The 15,139-nt window shown below is 46.0% G+C and overlaps 1 long non-coding RNA gene across 1 annotated transcript; it reads right to left on the minus strand.

The window, feature by feature from the left end:
- Positions 1 to 8,424: 8,424 nt before the first annotated feature.
- LOC117440256 (uncharacterized) lies at positions 8,425 to 14,850 on the minus strand. Its single transcript, XR_004551238.1, has 2 exons — positions 14,590 to 14,850; positions 8,425 to 9,440 (listed from the first exon to the last, which is right to left on the minus strand). It is a non-coding gene; the product is annotated as an uncharacterized lncRNA (long non-coding RNA).
- Positions 14,851 to 15,139: the final 289 nt, after the last annotated feature.

Here is a 15,139-nt window from a genome sequence, read left to right on the forward strand (position 1 = left end):
GCCTAGAACAGATAGATGAGGTTTGCACCACACGAAGAATGTCCCTCCACTTACTGTCAGATATGTCTACACCCAACTCACCCTCCCAGGACTCTTTTATAGATGTAGTAGAGGCTAGGTCAAAGGAGGCAAGTTTCCCATAAATAGTAGATACCAGTCTTTTTTGGTCACAATCAAGGGTGAGAAACTGGTCAATTCCTGACTCAGGGGGGCGGTTGGGAAAATGGGGAAATTGCTTTTGAGCAAAATGCCTAATTTGGAAGAAGCGGAAAAGATGACGGTTTGGCAGGTTTGGCTGACAAGGATGCAAAGTCAGAGAAAATCCCATCCTTGTAAAGTACTGACTGTGACAAGCCCGTTGGCAGCCCACATTCGGAAGGTGGGGTCCGAGCAGGATGGAGAGAATGAGTGATTATTTAGTATCGGAGCTTGGATTGAGGCTCTGTGTAAGCCATGTTGCCTTCTGAATTGAAGCCAAATCTTAATAGTACTGGTAACAATTGGGTTGACTGAGATTTTGTGCGTCATTACGGGAAGATGGGAGGAAATCACAGAGTGTAAGGAGCTAGAGGAGGAGGAGATCTCCATGTGAACCCATGGTGGGCTGGAGTTAGGAGTCTTGGGGCCAGTCCAGTAAAGGAGTCGGTTAATATTAGAGGCCCAGTAGTAGTTTTTAAGACAGGCGGGTTTGTCATCCCAAATGAATGCATTTAGTTGACTGTCAAGACTGGTGAAAAAATATGTATTGATGCAAATTGGAATATGCTGGAAGAGATATAAGAACTTCGGCAGAATTACCATTTGAATAAGATTGACACGGCCAACAAGGGATAAGGGAAGGGAAGACCACCTAGATAGATCCGATTTGCATTTAGCTAAGAGTGGTTGAAATATTTTGGGAAACAGATCTTTAAAGGAGCTGGTGATGGACACCCCCAAGTATCTGAAGCCGTCTGATGCAATATTAAAGGGAAAAGCGGTTGGGGGGAGTGTCTTCGCCAGTTGGTTCGCTCTTTGGGAGATTTAATTTGTAGCCTGATAAACGACCAAACTGCTCAAGGATTGACAATATAGGAGGGAGAGAGGACACAGGGTTGGAGACGTATAGGAGCAGGTCATCCGCGTAAACGTTTGGAACGTTTGTGAACTATACCATGGCGAGTGATGCCCTCAAACCCATTGTGGCCTCTGAGCCATAGCTAGAGGCTCGATGGCTAAATTAAACAATAGGGGAGAAAGCGGGCAGCCCTGGCGTGTCCCACGTTGGAGAGGGAAGGCAGACGATTGAATGCCATTTGTGTTTACCGATGCTAAAATGAAGAACAAGTAGCTCCACTCCACCCTATCAAAAGCTTTTTCCACATCGAGTGAAACTATGACTTCGGGGACATTGGACGGGGGTGAGAAAATAACATTAAGTAGCCTCCTGGTATTGAAGAAAGAGTGTCTCCCTATCATAAAGCCTGTTTGGTCAAGCGGAACTATAGAAGGTATCACGAGTTGGAGGCGCAGGGACAACATCTTAGCCAGTATTTTACAATCAACATTTAGGAGGGAAATTGGTCTGTAGCTGCCACAAAAAGTAGGATCTGTATCCTTCTTCAATAGTAGAGAGATGGATGCCATGGACAGGGTTTGAGGTAATCTGCCTTCTTTAAGGGAATCATTATACATCCTGACATAGATCTCAAGTAACATACATAAAAAAAAATAAGGCCCAGAGATGCAATCAAAATGGCACTTTAAGGGTTAAAACCCATAGAAGGAATAAGTTCAAACAGCATTCAGAACAGTCCAAGTACTTGGGTCCCATGTAGTGTAAACAGTAGCAGGTGCATTCATGTTCATTGCAATATCAGCACTCGGCTCAAACGATCAGTGCAAATACCAGAGCGGCTAAGGTGCATGCAGGGCTGGCTTGAGCCCTAGGTTGTAGAGCTCCACCACCACCACCTCTCGGTATTTGTAGTGCTGTTCCATCACTTCGGGTGTGTAGTCCTCGTAGATGGCGATGGGCGTACCTTGGTACTGTAGCTTGCCTCTCCTGGCCCGGGCCTCGTGGATAATTGTCTCCTTCTGCTGGTACCTGTGGACGCGGATGATGACCAGCTGTGGCCTTTGTCCCGGCTTGGGCTTGTCGGTGAGTGAGCGATGGGCCCTGTCGCACTCCGGCGGCGAATCAAGGACGCCCTTACCAAGGACCTCCATCAGCAGCTTTGGGAAGAATGTCGAGGGATGAGGGCCCTCAATGGATTCTGACAAACCGACAATTGTGATCAGTGACTTTGGCCAGCAGTTTAACATTGCTGTCTGTTAGCGTAGCACAAGTAGCCTCCAGGGCTAACTCGTCCTGCAAGTTAGCATTGGACTCGAGCGAAGCAATTATCTGCCCGGGCAGACACTTGCCTGACACAGTCTGACACAGTCTGACACAGTCTGACACAGTCGCTTGGATTCGGTCTAGTTTTGCTTCGAGAGTTGAGATGGCAGACTTAAAGTCGGCAGAGAGAGCTCTACGGTGGTCTTCAAGGAGGCTAGCTATGCCCGCCATGCTAAGATTGTTGCTAGCTAGCTCGGGGCTATCGGTCCTGGCGTTTTGTTCTTTTTTGTTGCTTTTCGCCGGTTTGGACGGCATATTACGGTGGCGTTGTGAGCGGAATAATATTATTGTTCACTTAAATGTAAGTTAAATAAGAGTTACGGGCTTCAGAAAAGTTACAACACAAAAGTTTGCGGTAGCAGAACTACGCACGTCTCTACTCCGTCATGCCCAACCGGAAGTCAACGATTCGTCTTTGTACTTAATTCGTTCAGTGAGTCTTCACTACTGCCGAAGTCCGTACAAGAAGTTTGCTGGCGTAAAATGTATGATATTAAAACACATTTTACACATCACCTTGTTGCCCCATGAATTATGCTCTGGGAATAGGCTACATATTATTTAAGAAATATAATTGGCCATTGTTAAATCTCATAAATTTGTGCCTGATTATACGATGTATTAAAGCTGGCTAGCACGTTATACTTTCAAACCCATGCACGTACTATGTGGCCTAACTTAAATCCCAAAGTATTAAACTCCATTTGGCCGAGTTCAAAGTGAATACAAATATATCCTCTACATCGGTGACGATTTATTAATATTCTATCAAGCACTCAAAGGGAATAAGGCGTTTCCGAAATGAAGATCCACCTGGTAAAGTATGCAATTTATTTTTCATGAACAAACCTTGCATTTTCTTTGGATTGTTGTTTATTTGTTTCAAAAGAACAGGTTTATAGGCAATACATATGCAGTTATATAAATATAACCATAGCCCAGTGCAAATATATTTCAGACATTTTTACGGAGGCCTATATATAGAAATACAAACATCAACATTAGTTTTGCAAAACAAAATATCAAATTTAAAACATAAATTAACAACTGAACAAATAATTATTCAACAACAATTAACTATTGCATAGATCTCCATTTGGCCCAGATCAAAGTGTATTCTATCCAAACAATCAAACGTTAACTAAATGTATGCAATTTAAAATAACCGATGCATAGGCAATATATATGCCTTTAGTAGCAAATATACATATCATAAAATATATAAATAAATGGTAAGTAAATATAGAAATACAAACATTATCAACATTATTTTGAAAATATAAAATTACAAACAAATAATAGTGCAACAATGAACTATAAATATTAAATTGCATTTTTAAGAAATGCCATGGCAAAATGCAATCTTATTGCAGGTTTGAATTAAGAAATGCCAGTTGGCGCACTTTTGAAGGGCCAATTCTATTGCGCCTTTCTGTTATTATCTGCCCAGTTTTGCTTTAGACTCTCTCTGAAGGGACAGATGTGGCCACAATGCAAAGCCTTGTCATCATGACCCGTGTCAGCCTTGGGTAGACCACACCCCGATCTTTCCACCACACAAGCGGGTTAGAAGACCGGGGTACCATAGCCTCTTCAAAGAAAGAACGGACCTCCATAATTGCCTCTGCAGTTGAATTGCGCGTGTTGAGAAGCTGTCCAGAGACACGCTGATCAAACTCGGCCCACACTGCGCTTCTCCCTTGAGGTACTCCCTGCCTGTTCAGCTTCGTGTTCCTCTTCCTCAGCCTGCTCATTGACGTTCACCTTTCCTGCTGCGTTGGAAATTCTCTGAAAGGCCTCATCTGCTGCACGGTCATCGGTAAAAGCTCTTCTCTTAAACCTGGGATCCAGAGCTGTTGCCTCTGAACGCAGCTTGTGAAATTCCATTCTATGGAATCTCCTTGCTAGGAGTATAACCTTTGAGGCAGTCACGTAGCTGGAAGAATACAAGATACAGAACATTTAGGTTCAATAGCAACTATTAGACATATTCCTTTTTTATATTTTTTTACATTTTTAATAGTACTATTATTGTTATTAACAACATGTATAGTATTTCTGCTCAAGTGTTATTCCTTGTAATTATTTCTTCTGGGATCTCTAAGATCATTATTAGATTTTTTGTCAATGGGTGGCTTCAGGCCGAGTGGCCTTTCGTTTTTCTGCTGCAACTGTGCTTCTGTGAAAGTATTCGACAATGGCCTTTACTTTTTCCACCGCTGTTTTGATTGAATTAAGGGCCCCCCTAACAATTAAGTTGAGGGTGTGAGCAAAGCAACCCAAATGCTTCCACCCTGTTTCCCTGACTGCCAGGATCATGTTGGCTGCATTGTCAGTGACACAAGCAACTACCTTGTCGCTGATGCCCCACTCTCTGACAATGCCTAAAGGTTTTTCAGACAGATTGTCTGCCGTGTGCCTTTCACTGAATTGAAAACAGTCAAGTAGTTAATTCAAAGTCATCCAGAAATGACATGTAACTGACATGAAACTGGTGGTTGTACTGACTGTCCAGCAGTCAGTAGTGAGGCATACGGCTGTGGCTCTTCCTACCTTTTCCTTAATCTTCTCACAAGTCTTGATGTACATTTCAGGGATAACTGAATTAGACAGGGTTTTCCTGCTGGGCAAGGCATGTGTAGAATGTAAAGCCTTTGTGTAGCCTCTAAAGTTTAAACCCCTTATCTTCAACAGTTGAAAATGGTTGAAAATCAAGAGCTATCATCCTTGCCAACTCCTCATCCACTGTCCTCTGCCTTAATGGACAAATGGGCCTGGAGACACAATTGGTGAGTCTGCTCTGTGTTTCCTTTCCTCTACCTCTAGTAACATTGGTCGCGTTGCTCGCATCCCTGGTCTCTTCTGCTGCCACAGGCTGGGATCTGACAGGAGTCAATTGAACAGTGGGGTGCCTTGTCTTTAAATGTCTGTGGAGATTTGCTGTGGACCCACCTTTGGTGGATATCTGGACCTTGCAAATGGTACATGAAGAAAGTGATGCTGACACCTGATTAAAATACGTCCAAACACTGCTCCTTTTACGGTTTTCAGTCATCACTTTGATCACTTTATCTGATTCTGAGGCGTTCAACGGTTAATACGGTTAATACGAGTGATGAGACGGGGGAGGGGGGGCGCGAAAATATGGTAAAACGGACCAAACCATTAGAGGAAGGGGTAACCAAACGTGTTCAATGTTGTATAAGCATGGGCCTGTTGAGGGTTGTAACCAGGAACAACACTGCAACATGAAATACATTTACCTAAAATAAAACAGGATATATGTCTTGTTTCTACACCGCCTTTACTCGACTCTACCACTTTTGTAACATCGCTTTGCACTCGGCAGGTAATGGATTGACTGATGTCGACAACGTAAACAAACATGGATGCGCCCTCACCCGCTAATTAACTTGCGACAACTTTGATGTCCTTCAACAAGTTATTTTCTAAATACTTTATATTTGGACATTATACTGAAACAAAAATCGGAATTCATAACGTATCACTCACTATATTTTATTTCTACTCAGTGAGCCTACATAAAAAAGAAGTTGACCCTGGGTGAGAATGTATTTTTTTAATGTGTAGACATAGACAAACACAGGACGACAAAACCTTATTGTCGAAAACTCTCACAAAACACAACAAGCTAATATTAATAATTTTGAGAATAACTGAAGAAGCAAACGTTTGAAAGCAGGTAAAGAAAGAATATCTCTGTCGAAGAAAAAATTAAGAAAAAATCGAAAGAACTAAAAGAATTGTAGGAAACAGTTCTGAACTGCCAGTTCTTTAAGTTCGTCGTTCGCGAACAGCTTCTCTTTAGCTTTTGGCAGAAGGCGGCGACTCAAACAAACGAATCGTTTTGTGGGAGGAATCAGTTCATCTCGTTCACTTCAAAGATTCGTTCAAAAAGAACGAATCGTTCGTTCGCAACCCATCACTACAGCACACACACACACACACACACACACACACACACACACACACACACACACACACACACACACACAGACAGACAGACAGACAGACAGACAGACAGACAGACAGACAGACAGACAGACAGACAGACAGACAGACAGACAGACAGACAGACAGACAGACAGACAGACAGACAGACAGACAGACAGACAGACGAGATGGCGGAGAGAACGCGCTCCGAGGTGTGGTTAAACCAGGGGTCTGCAACCTTTTTGACCAAAAGAGCCATTTTGCTCCTTTTTCCAAAACATTTTTTTGTCTGGAGCCGCAAAACATATTTTATAGTTTTTTATTGTTATATCAGACAAAAAACAGTTTTTTTGCATTTATTAGGCTATGTATTACATGATATAAAACTGTTAACCTATAATAAGAAACAAAGAACTCTTATAAGGAGAATTAAAAATAATACACAGGCCTACTTTAAAATAAATTAAACACAGCACTTGGGGAGTCCTCTGCACATTTGAAGGAAAAAAAAATATTATTAAAATGGGCCCACTTTGAAATAAATAAAACATATAGCTGCACCCTAAAAAGAGTTAAAGGTAGGGAGGTAAGAATGGAGAAACCAGCTCGAGTGCGCTAGAATTTGAAAGTACACAACCGGAAAAAATATGCCTCTTCCTTCAGACTTCCTTACAGAGCCCCTCCTCCAACACACACGAACGCGCACATGACCAATGAGGGCACGAGATAAGTTTGTGCACAGATGGAAGGCTGACAGGCAGGTAGGCCATCCAGTTACTTTAGCCGGCTCAGATGATTGGTCGTGCTTTTTACAGCGCTACGGCTTCCACAGATTAATTTTGTATGTATTTATTGTCAAAGCATTTAATGTATTCATTGCTATCGGGACGTTAAGAACATTCCATGGAATATAACAAAAAGTGTTTTCTGAAATAAATTACATACCCCATTGAATGATGACTGAAGATCGTCAGCTGTCTTCCTCTCCCGTGTTGTTCCTCGATACGTAAAGGCTGCACCCCCGTTGACAACTTCTCTCTACATATCAAACATACCGGTAAACCAGCATCGTTTGCTGTGAAAGCAGATAACTCTGTCCACGCAGAATTAAATCCTGTGTTCCTCCGGTACTTTTCTTTGATTTATCCATAGTTTGCTCATCGAGCCGGGGGTCAGGTTATTCGCCTCCAAGAAAAGACGCTCGCGCGGGACCGGAGCAGGATGTGACGCATATTTTAGTTGACCTAGTTAAAACCGTGCAACAAAATATAAATAGTCCTACAAATACTTTTATTTATTTCCTTCTTATTTTTGTCTAAGCTCAAGGGAGCCAGAGCAGAGGGCTTAAAGGGCCGCGGGTTGCCGACCCCTGGGTTAAACTATAGCCGTCTCGATGTGGACAATACTCGTTACCTAAAGTGGAATAAGAGTTTAGCATGTGAGGGCGGTAACACGAGCAATTTGTCGAAACATTTATCAAAAGTGCTCCACATCCAGACGGAGGAATGCACCGGGTTCCACTGTCTTTCCAGCAGCTCTGTAGCCCCATCCACGAGGAACGTTTCCACGTCAGGTGTTATGTATGCTAGCAGCAACACACGGAGTTAACTTAGGGTGACCAGACGTCCCTGTTTTCCAGGGACAGTCCCCGTTTGTATTGGCCTGTCCCCGGTTGAAACTGTCCCCGGAAATGTCTCAGTTTTTTAATATACGTTAAAAACACATAGCAAGGTGAATTAAAACGTTTCATGTCAGGAAACACTGGGTACTGCGGTCAAGCCAGCCCCCACTTCGGAAAACACAGTCAAGCCAGCCCGCACGTTGTATTGCGGTGCACGAATATCCTATGCATTACAGTAGAGGCCTGTAAAAACTGCCTTCAGAATAAAAGCTTTTACTCGGTCAACAACAAATGTACCTAAAAAAACACTCCAAACATATTCATATATACTGGAGCTTAAATTAAGAAATATGTACTATATAATGTGATCAATAATAATTTAAAACAAACTACGTATAACTACCTAAAAGGAGATCTTGGTTCCGGCTCGAAGGACCAATATGTTAGAAAAATATCACTCGACACCAGGTTGAGAATCAATGATCAGGTAACTGATTTATTCTTGCAAGAAGGAGCAGAGTTCAATCACATACAAAGGATATGGGTTAGCTCACACACATGAGGCATGTTGCTCCAAGGAACAGCAAAACACATCAGGCTTATTTCGTCCAAAACACAGGAGATAACAAAGTCGTAAATCGAGGTGGCGCTAATATCATCCGCGGGTGTCGGAAAGGTGTCAGGATCGTCTGCGACGTCTTCTGGAAAGAGTCACGTACTTCCTTCACGCCTCATAGATGAGCGATATTTAGGAGACAGCAAATCTGTCTCCTCATAAATATCAACAACATGAAATGCCCTGCCTCCTGCCTCCTGCCTCCTGCCTCCTGCCTCCTGCCTCCTGCCTCCTGCCTCCTATCACAAGAAGAGGCAGCTGCAAGGCCATACACAGTTCAGAGCCACACATGATATCAGTGCATTAAAACAACCCAAAGATTGGAGAAAACAGTATTTCCCCAACATATCCCTCCTGTTTATACTACGGAATAACATAGAACTTGGAAAAATACAAATGATTGTAAAAGATAAAAAATTCATACACAAACGTACCCAAACGGCTGAGGTAGGTAGATTGTAGGCACATGTTTTAATGTAATCCGAATGGATGCCATGGCCTAATTCTTTCTCTGTATCGTCAGTTTCTATCACTCAGACCCGTTACTGTTTCCCTGCGAACATCCACTCTTTAAGTTCTACTGGGTTCTGTTGGTTTCTTCACTGGTTTGAGACGAGTGCCCTTATTGGAATCACCTCCCTTTGTAGCCAGACTTCACCACAGTGAGGCGAGTTTCTGTCCTTAGGTTTAAACAGCTTCACAGTCAGGTGTATCCAGGATGCTCTCTCCGCCACTCTAACTGCAGTCGGTGTAGACAGGAGTGCTTGGTAGGGACCCTCCCACTTGGGCGAGTGCCAGCTCTTCCTCTTTATCGCTCTGGTGAACACTCACTCTGCTGGTTTCACTGTCTGTGTAGTGCCAGGTACTTCCTGTGCAGAGGGGACGAGAACATTTGTGATCTCTTTTCTTCTCAAAATGTTTGCCATAAATTCTGCTGTGTTTTCACTTATCCTCTCGTCCTCTCTTACACATGGGTTTAACTCAGGCAGATAATATGGTCTTCCATATAACATTTCAAAAGGTGACAGCCCTCTAGCACTGGGTAGGATGTGCATGCTTAGCATCACTGGTGCTAAGCATCTCATTCATGTTTTCCCTGTCTCGGCCATCATCTTCTTCAGTTTAGCTTTTACTGTACCATTATTTCTTTCTATCAACCCTGCTGATTGTGGATGATAAGAACAATGTCGTTGTAATTGTATTCCAAATACAGCTGTCAAATCCTGAATTACTTTGTATACAAAGTGTGTGCCATTATCACTATAGATCTTTTCCGAAATTCCAAAACGTGGGATTATGTGATTTGTCACTGCTTTAGCCACTCTCAATGCATCTGGATTCCTAGTTGGAAAAACTTCAATCCATGTTGAGTACATGTCAATTATTGTTAGACAATATTTCATTCCCTCATATTTATTTAGTTCAATAAAGTCCATGCAAATGTGCTGAAACGGATACTGGCTCTGGTATGTTACCTCTCTTTGGTTTGAACTGTACCTGAGGGTTATACTGTGCACACACAGAACACGCTAAAGAACATGTTTAGAGTAGTCTGTAAAGCCATAGGCTGTGAATATCCTCTGTATTACTTCCACCATCCCCACTGTTGAGCCGTGGTCCAACCCATGGCTCAATATAGCTGCATATCGAAATAAGCTATTTGGTAATACAAATGTGCCTTCTGTACTTTCCCACAACCCCTCTTTATTCTGTGTACACAACTTCTTCTTCCAGTATATCTTTTCTTTGTCAGGTGCATTCCCTTGCATGTCTTTTAGGGTGTCATGATCAATGTGTTCCATATTTTCAGAAATGTATTGGTCATTGTCCTGTCACTGTCTTTGCGCTGCTTTCTTAGCCTCTTCATCTGCCTTCCGGTTCCCTGTGGACATTGGGTCCGTCCCGTTAGTGTGTGCTGCACACTTACAGACCGCCACTCTTAGGGAGTTGTACTACATCCAAAAGGGATAGGATCAAAGCTTTGTGTAATAGGTTTGTTTGTGGATGTTACCATCCCCCGATGTTTCCATTGTTGTGCAAACACATGAATACATGAATACGCAATTACGCATAGTTGCTGTCTGTATAAATGTTAACTGTCTTCTCTTTTCCCAGCGTGCATGCCTCTGTTAGTGTGATTAGTTCTGCTGCCTGTGCTGATAAGTGAGACGGCAATGCTGCGCCCTTGAGCAGTTCCGTTTGTGTCACTACAGCATAACCTGTTGCATTAGTTCCATCAAGATTCCTCTTACATGAACCGTCAACATACATCGTTATGTCTGCATCTGGGAAGGGAATATCCGTCAGGTCTGTCCTTGGTAACACTCTGTTCTGAGTTTCTGCGATACAGTCATGTGGCTCCCCATCTATCTCTACTGGCAGTGGTGTAGCTGGATTTAAAGTAGTACATCTCTCGATAGTAAGATTTGGTTGTGATAACAACGTAGCCATGCATGCTAAATGTAGCTGGTGACATATAGGTTTGTTTATTTTGTAACAATAGTACGGACACTGCGTGAGTTACTTTTAGAGTCAAGGATCTAAAAAGCACTATTGTTGCAGATGCCTGTGCTGCCATGGAGGCTGCTGTTACTGCTGGTAAACAAATGGGCATTGCTCGAGCTATGGTGTCCAACTGTGAGGAGTAAAATGCCACTGGTCTATTTTTCCCCCCATGTAGTTGAGTGAGTACTGACGTCATAAATCCATTCTTACAATCTGCTGTCTGAACAAACGGTTTTGCATAATCTGGTTATATCTATTCCCATTACTTTTAAGGTAACAAATGGTATCTCTACGTGAGCCAGCATTAATTCTACTGTACCTACTGTAATTCTAAAATCTCCACTTCCTCATCGGATGAGCTGATAGACACGTTATCTGAACTTGCTTCTGTGTCACCGTCAAGGTCTGAGTCATTTTGTCTTAGGTCATCTTGATTTGGGTTATCTTGTTTTGTAGTTGTTTCTGTTGTTTGACTTTCTACGTTAACCTTTTTCATCTGTTCAGGGTCTATGTTTGTGTGTGATAATACATGACCTGATTTTGCAAATGCACTTGGCTCTAGTCATGCCTTCTCCACCCAGTCCTCCGTTCCTTCCTGTGGCCTCTTTGCTCTGCAGTCGTTTTCCCAATGTCCACATTTGCCACACAAAAAGCAACTTCCCTCCAGGAATTTCCCTCCTCCCCGTCCTCCACCTCGTGCCCCACCTCGTCCTCCACCTCGTGCCCCACCTCGTCCTCCACCTCGTGCCCCACCTCGCCCTCCACCTCGCCCTCCACCTCGTGCCCCACCTCGCCCTCCACCTCGTGCCCCACCTCGCCCTCCACCTCGCGCCCCACCTCGCCCTCCCACCTCGTGCCCCACCTCGCCCTCCCACCTCGTGCCCCACCTCGCCCTCCACCTCGTGCCCCACCTCGCCCTCCCACCTCGTGCCCCACCTCGCCCTCCACCTCGTGCCCCACCTCGCCCTCCCACCTCGTGCCCCACCTCGCCCTCCAGCTCGTGCTCCAGCTCGTGCCCCACCTCACCCTCCACCTCGTGCCCCACCTCGCCCTCCAGCTCGTGCCGCACCTCGCCCTCCCACCTCGTGCCCCACCTCGCCCTCCAGCTCGTGCTCCAGCTCGTGCCCCACCTCACCCTCCAGCTCGTGCCCCACCTCACCCTCCACCTCGTGCCGCACCTCGCCCTCCCACCTCGTGCCCCACCTCGCCCTCCAGCTCGTGCTCCAGCTCGTGCCCCACCTCACCCTCCACCTCGTGCCGCACCTCGCCCTCCACCTCGTGCCGCACCTCGCCCTCCACCTCGTGCCCCACCTCGCCCTCCACCTCGTGCCCCACCTCGCCCTCCAGCTCGTGCCCCACCTCGCCCTCCACCTCGTGCCGCACCTCGCCCTCCACCTCGTGCCCCACCTCGCCCTCCAGCTCGTGCCCCACCTCGCCCTCCAGCTCGTGCCCCACCTCGCCCTCCACCTCGTGCCGCACCTCGCCCTCCACCTCGTGCCGCACCTCGCCCTCCAGCTCGTGCCCCACCTCGCCCTCCAGCTCGTGCCCCACCTCGCCCTCCAGCTCGTGCCCCACCTCGCCCTCCACTTCGTGCCCCACCTCGCCCTCCAGCTCGTGCTCCAGCTCGTGCCCCACCTCACCCTCCACCTCGTGCCCCACCTCGCCCTCCAGCTCGTGCTCCAGCTTGTGCCCCACCTCGCCCTCCAGCTCGTGCCGCACCTCGCCCTCCAGCTCGTGCCCCACCTCGCCCTCCACCTCGTGCCCCACCTCGCCCTCCAGCTCGTGCTCCAGCTCGTGCCCCACCTCACCCTCCACCTCGTGCCCCACCTCGCCCTCCACCTCGTGCTCCAGCTTGTGCCCCCACCTCGCCCTCCAGCTCGTGCCCCACCTCGCCCTCCACTTCGTGCCCCACCTCGCCCTCCACCTCGTGCCCCACCTCGCCCTCCACCTCGTGCCCCACCTCGCCCTCCACCTCGTGCCCCACCTCACCCTCCACCTCGTGCCCCACCTCGCCCTCCAGCTCGTGCTCCAGCTTGTGCCCCACCTCGCCCTCCAGCTCGTGCCCCACCTCGCCCTCCACTTCGTGCCCCACCTCGCCCTCCACCTCGTGCCCCACCTCGCCCTCCACCTCGTGCCCCACCTCGCCCTCCAGCTCGTGCTCCAGCTCGTGCCCCACCTCACCCTCCACCTCGTGCCCCACCTCGCCCTCCAGCTCGTGCTCCAGCTTGTGCCCCACCTCGCCCTCCACCTCGTGCCCCAGCTCGTGCCCCACCTCGCCCTCCACCTCGTGCCGCACCTCGCCCTCCACCTCGTGCCCCACCTCGCCTTCCAGCTCGTGCTCCAGCTCGTGCCCCACCTCGCCCTCCACCTCGTGCCCCACCTCGCCCTCCACCTCGTGCCCCACCTCGGCCTCCACCTCGTGCCCCACCTCGGCCTTCACCTCGTGCCCCACCTCGGCCTTCTCCAGCGGTTGGAGCTACACGGAGCGGTCTCGTGCGGACAGACACTATCCGGATAACTATTGCGTGTGGACGGAAGCTTGTTTGCGATTGTGTTTGCGTTAATCCTATGCGTTTAGCCGTTGTCGTCCTCGTGTGGCCGCAGCCTTAGCTTGACAGCCCTTATATTGAAATCTTAACATTTTTGAAGGTGATTAGGCTACATGGAATTCTTTAAATGACTTAAAATAGCTAAATATACATCTTCACATAAAACAACCAAAGGTTGACACAGGCAATAGTAATGAAAGTTACTTTTTTTTTTTATTATTATGTAAGCATTTTCAAGGATATGCCAACAGAAAGGCACCTCAGGAGGACAATAATCCGGATATTACTAAATCGCTTCCATACAATATAAGGACTTCAGAAATAGTAGGCAAGAGGATATTTTTAACTGACAGTTGAAAACACTGGATATGTCCTATATTGCAACATGGTCAAAAAGACAAACAAAGAACTGTTACCAATTTTGATGATGAGGAACATTTTAACAATCAGAGTGTTTGCTTTTTCTCATGCAGAGGGTACTTTTCTTTGTTCATCAGATGTGTTTTAACATGGGTAGGTGAAAAGGTCAAGCCGCATAATAGATTTTTAGCATTTTTTAACATTAAAAAAAAATAGTATAAAATCAAAAGGTGGGTTTTTTGACAAAAGAAGCTTTGTGTTATATAGCCTTGTATTAACACATCGAAGTTGGTTTGACAACAATTCGTCCATCGAAGCCAGTGTTAAATAGATTTTTCGAATGTGTCGAATATCCAACGTCCAATATAAAACCAAATTTACCACGGTATAAAACCGCCGTACCTTGTAACCTACTATAAAGTCACACAATAGTTTTAGTAAAACTAAGAAAATGTGCCCTATAGTCCACCCACGAACTATAAGATCCTTTAGTTTTTTAAGAAACTAAAAAAACTGGCCTCATAGTTTGAACCACAAACTACTTATACCCAAGGCCTCTAGTTTGAAACCACAAACCATTTAAAAGTACTTTAGATAAGTTTACCTGTGTCTTTCTAGGACTTTTTTGGTATCCTTCCGCGAACCAAGGGGTTGAAACCAAAACGGTGCCTGTATTGACTTTCTCTCCTGTGTCGGTAGTTCAAGGATCCGTCACTCCTCTCCTCTCCAGCGTAACCTGCCCCCTATTTACCAAATTGTTTCTTTGTAAGGGAAACAAGGTAGGGGTCTTTTTCTAAGAGTCTCTCGACTCCCTGTGCACAGTGTCAGGCTCGTTTGCCCGGAGAAAAAAGGAGATCTTGGTTCCGGCTCGAAGGACCAATATGTTAGAAAAATATCACTCAACACCAGGTTGAGAATCAATGATCAGGTAACTGATTTATTCTTGCAAGAAGGAGCAGAGTTCAATCACATACAAAGGATATGGGTTAGCTCACACACATGAGGCATGTTGCTCCAAGGAACAGCAAAACACATCAGGCTTATTTCGTCCAAAACACAGGAGATAACAACAAAGTCGTAAATCGAGGTGGCGCTAATATCATCCGCGGGTGTCGGAAAGGTGTCAGGATCGTCTGCGACGTCTTCTGGAAAGA

The sequence above is a fragment of the Pseudochaenichthys georgianus genome, chromosome 24 (genome assembly GCF_902827115.2).
Source record: "Pseudochaenichthys georgianus chromosome 24, fPseGeo1.2, whole genome shotgun sequence".
NCBI lineage: Eukaryota > Metazoa > Chordata > Actinopteri > Perciformes > Channichthyidae > Pseudochaenichthys > Pseudochaenichthys georgianus.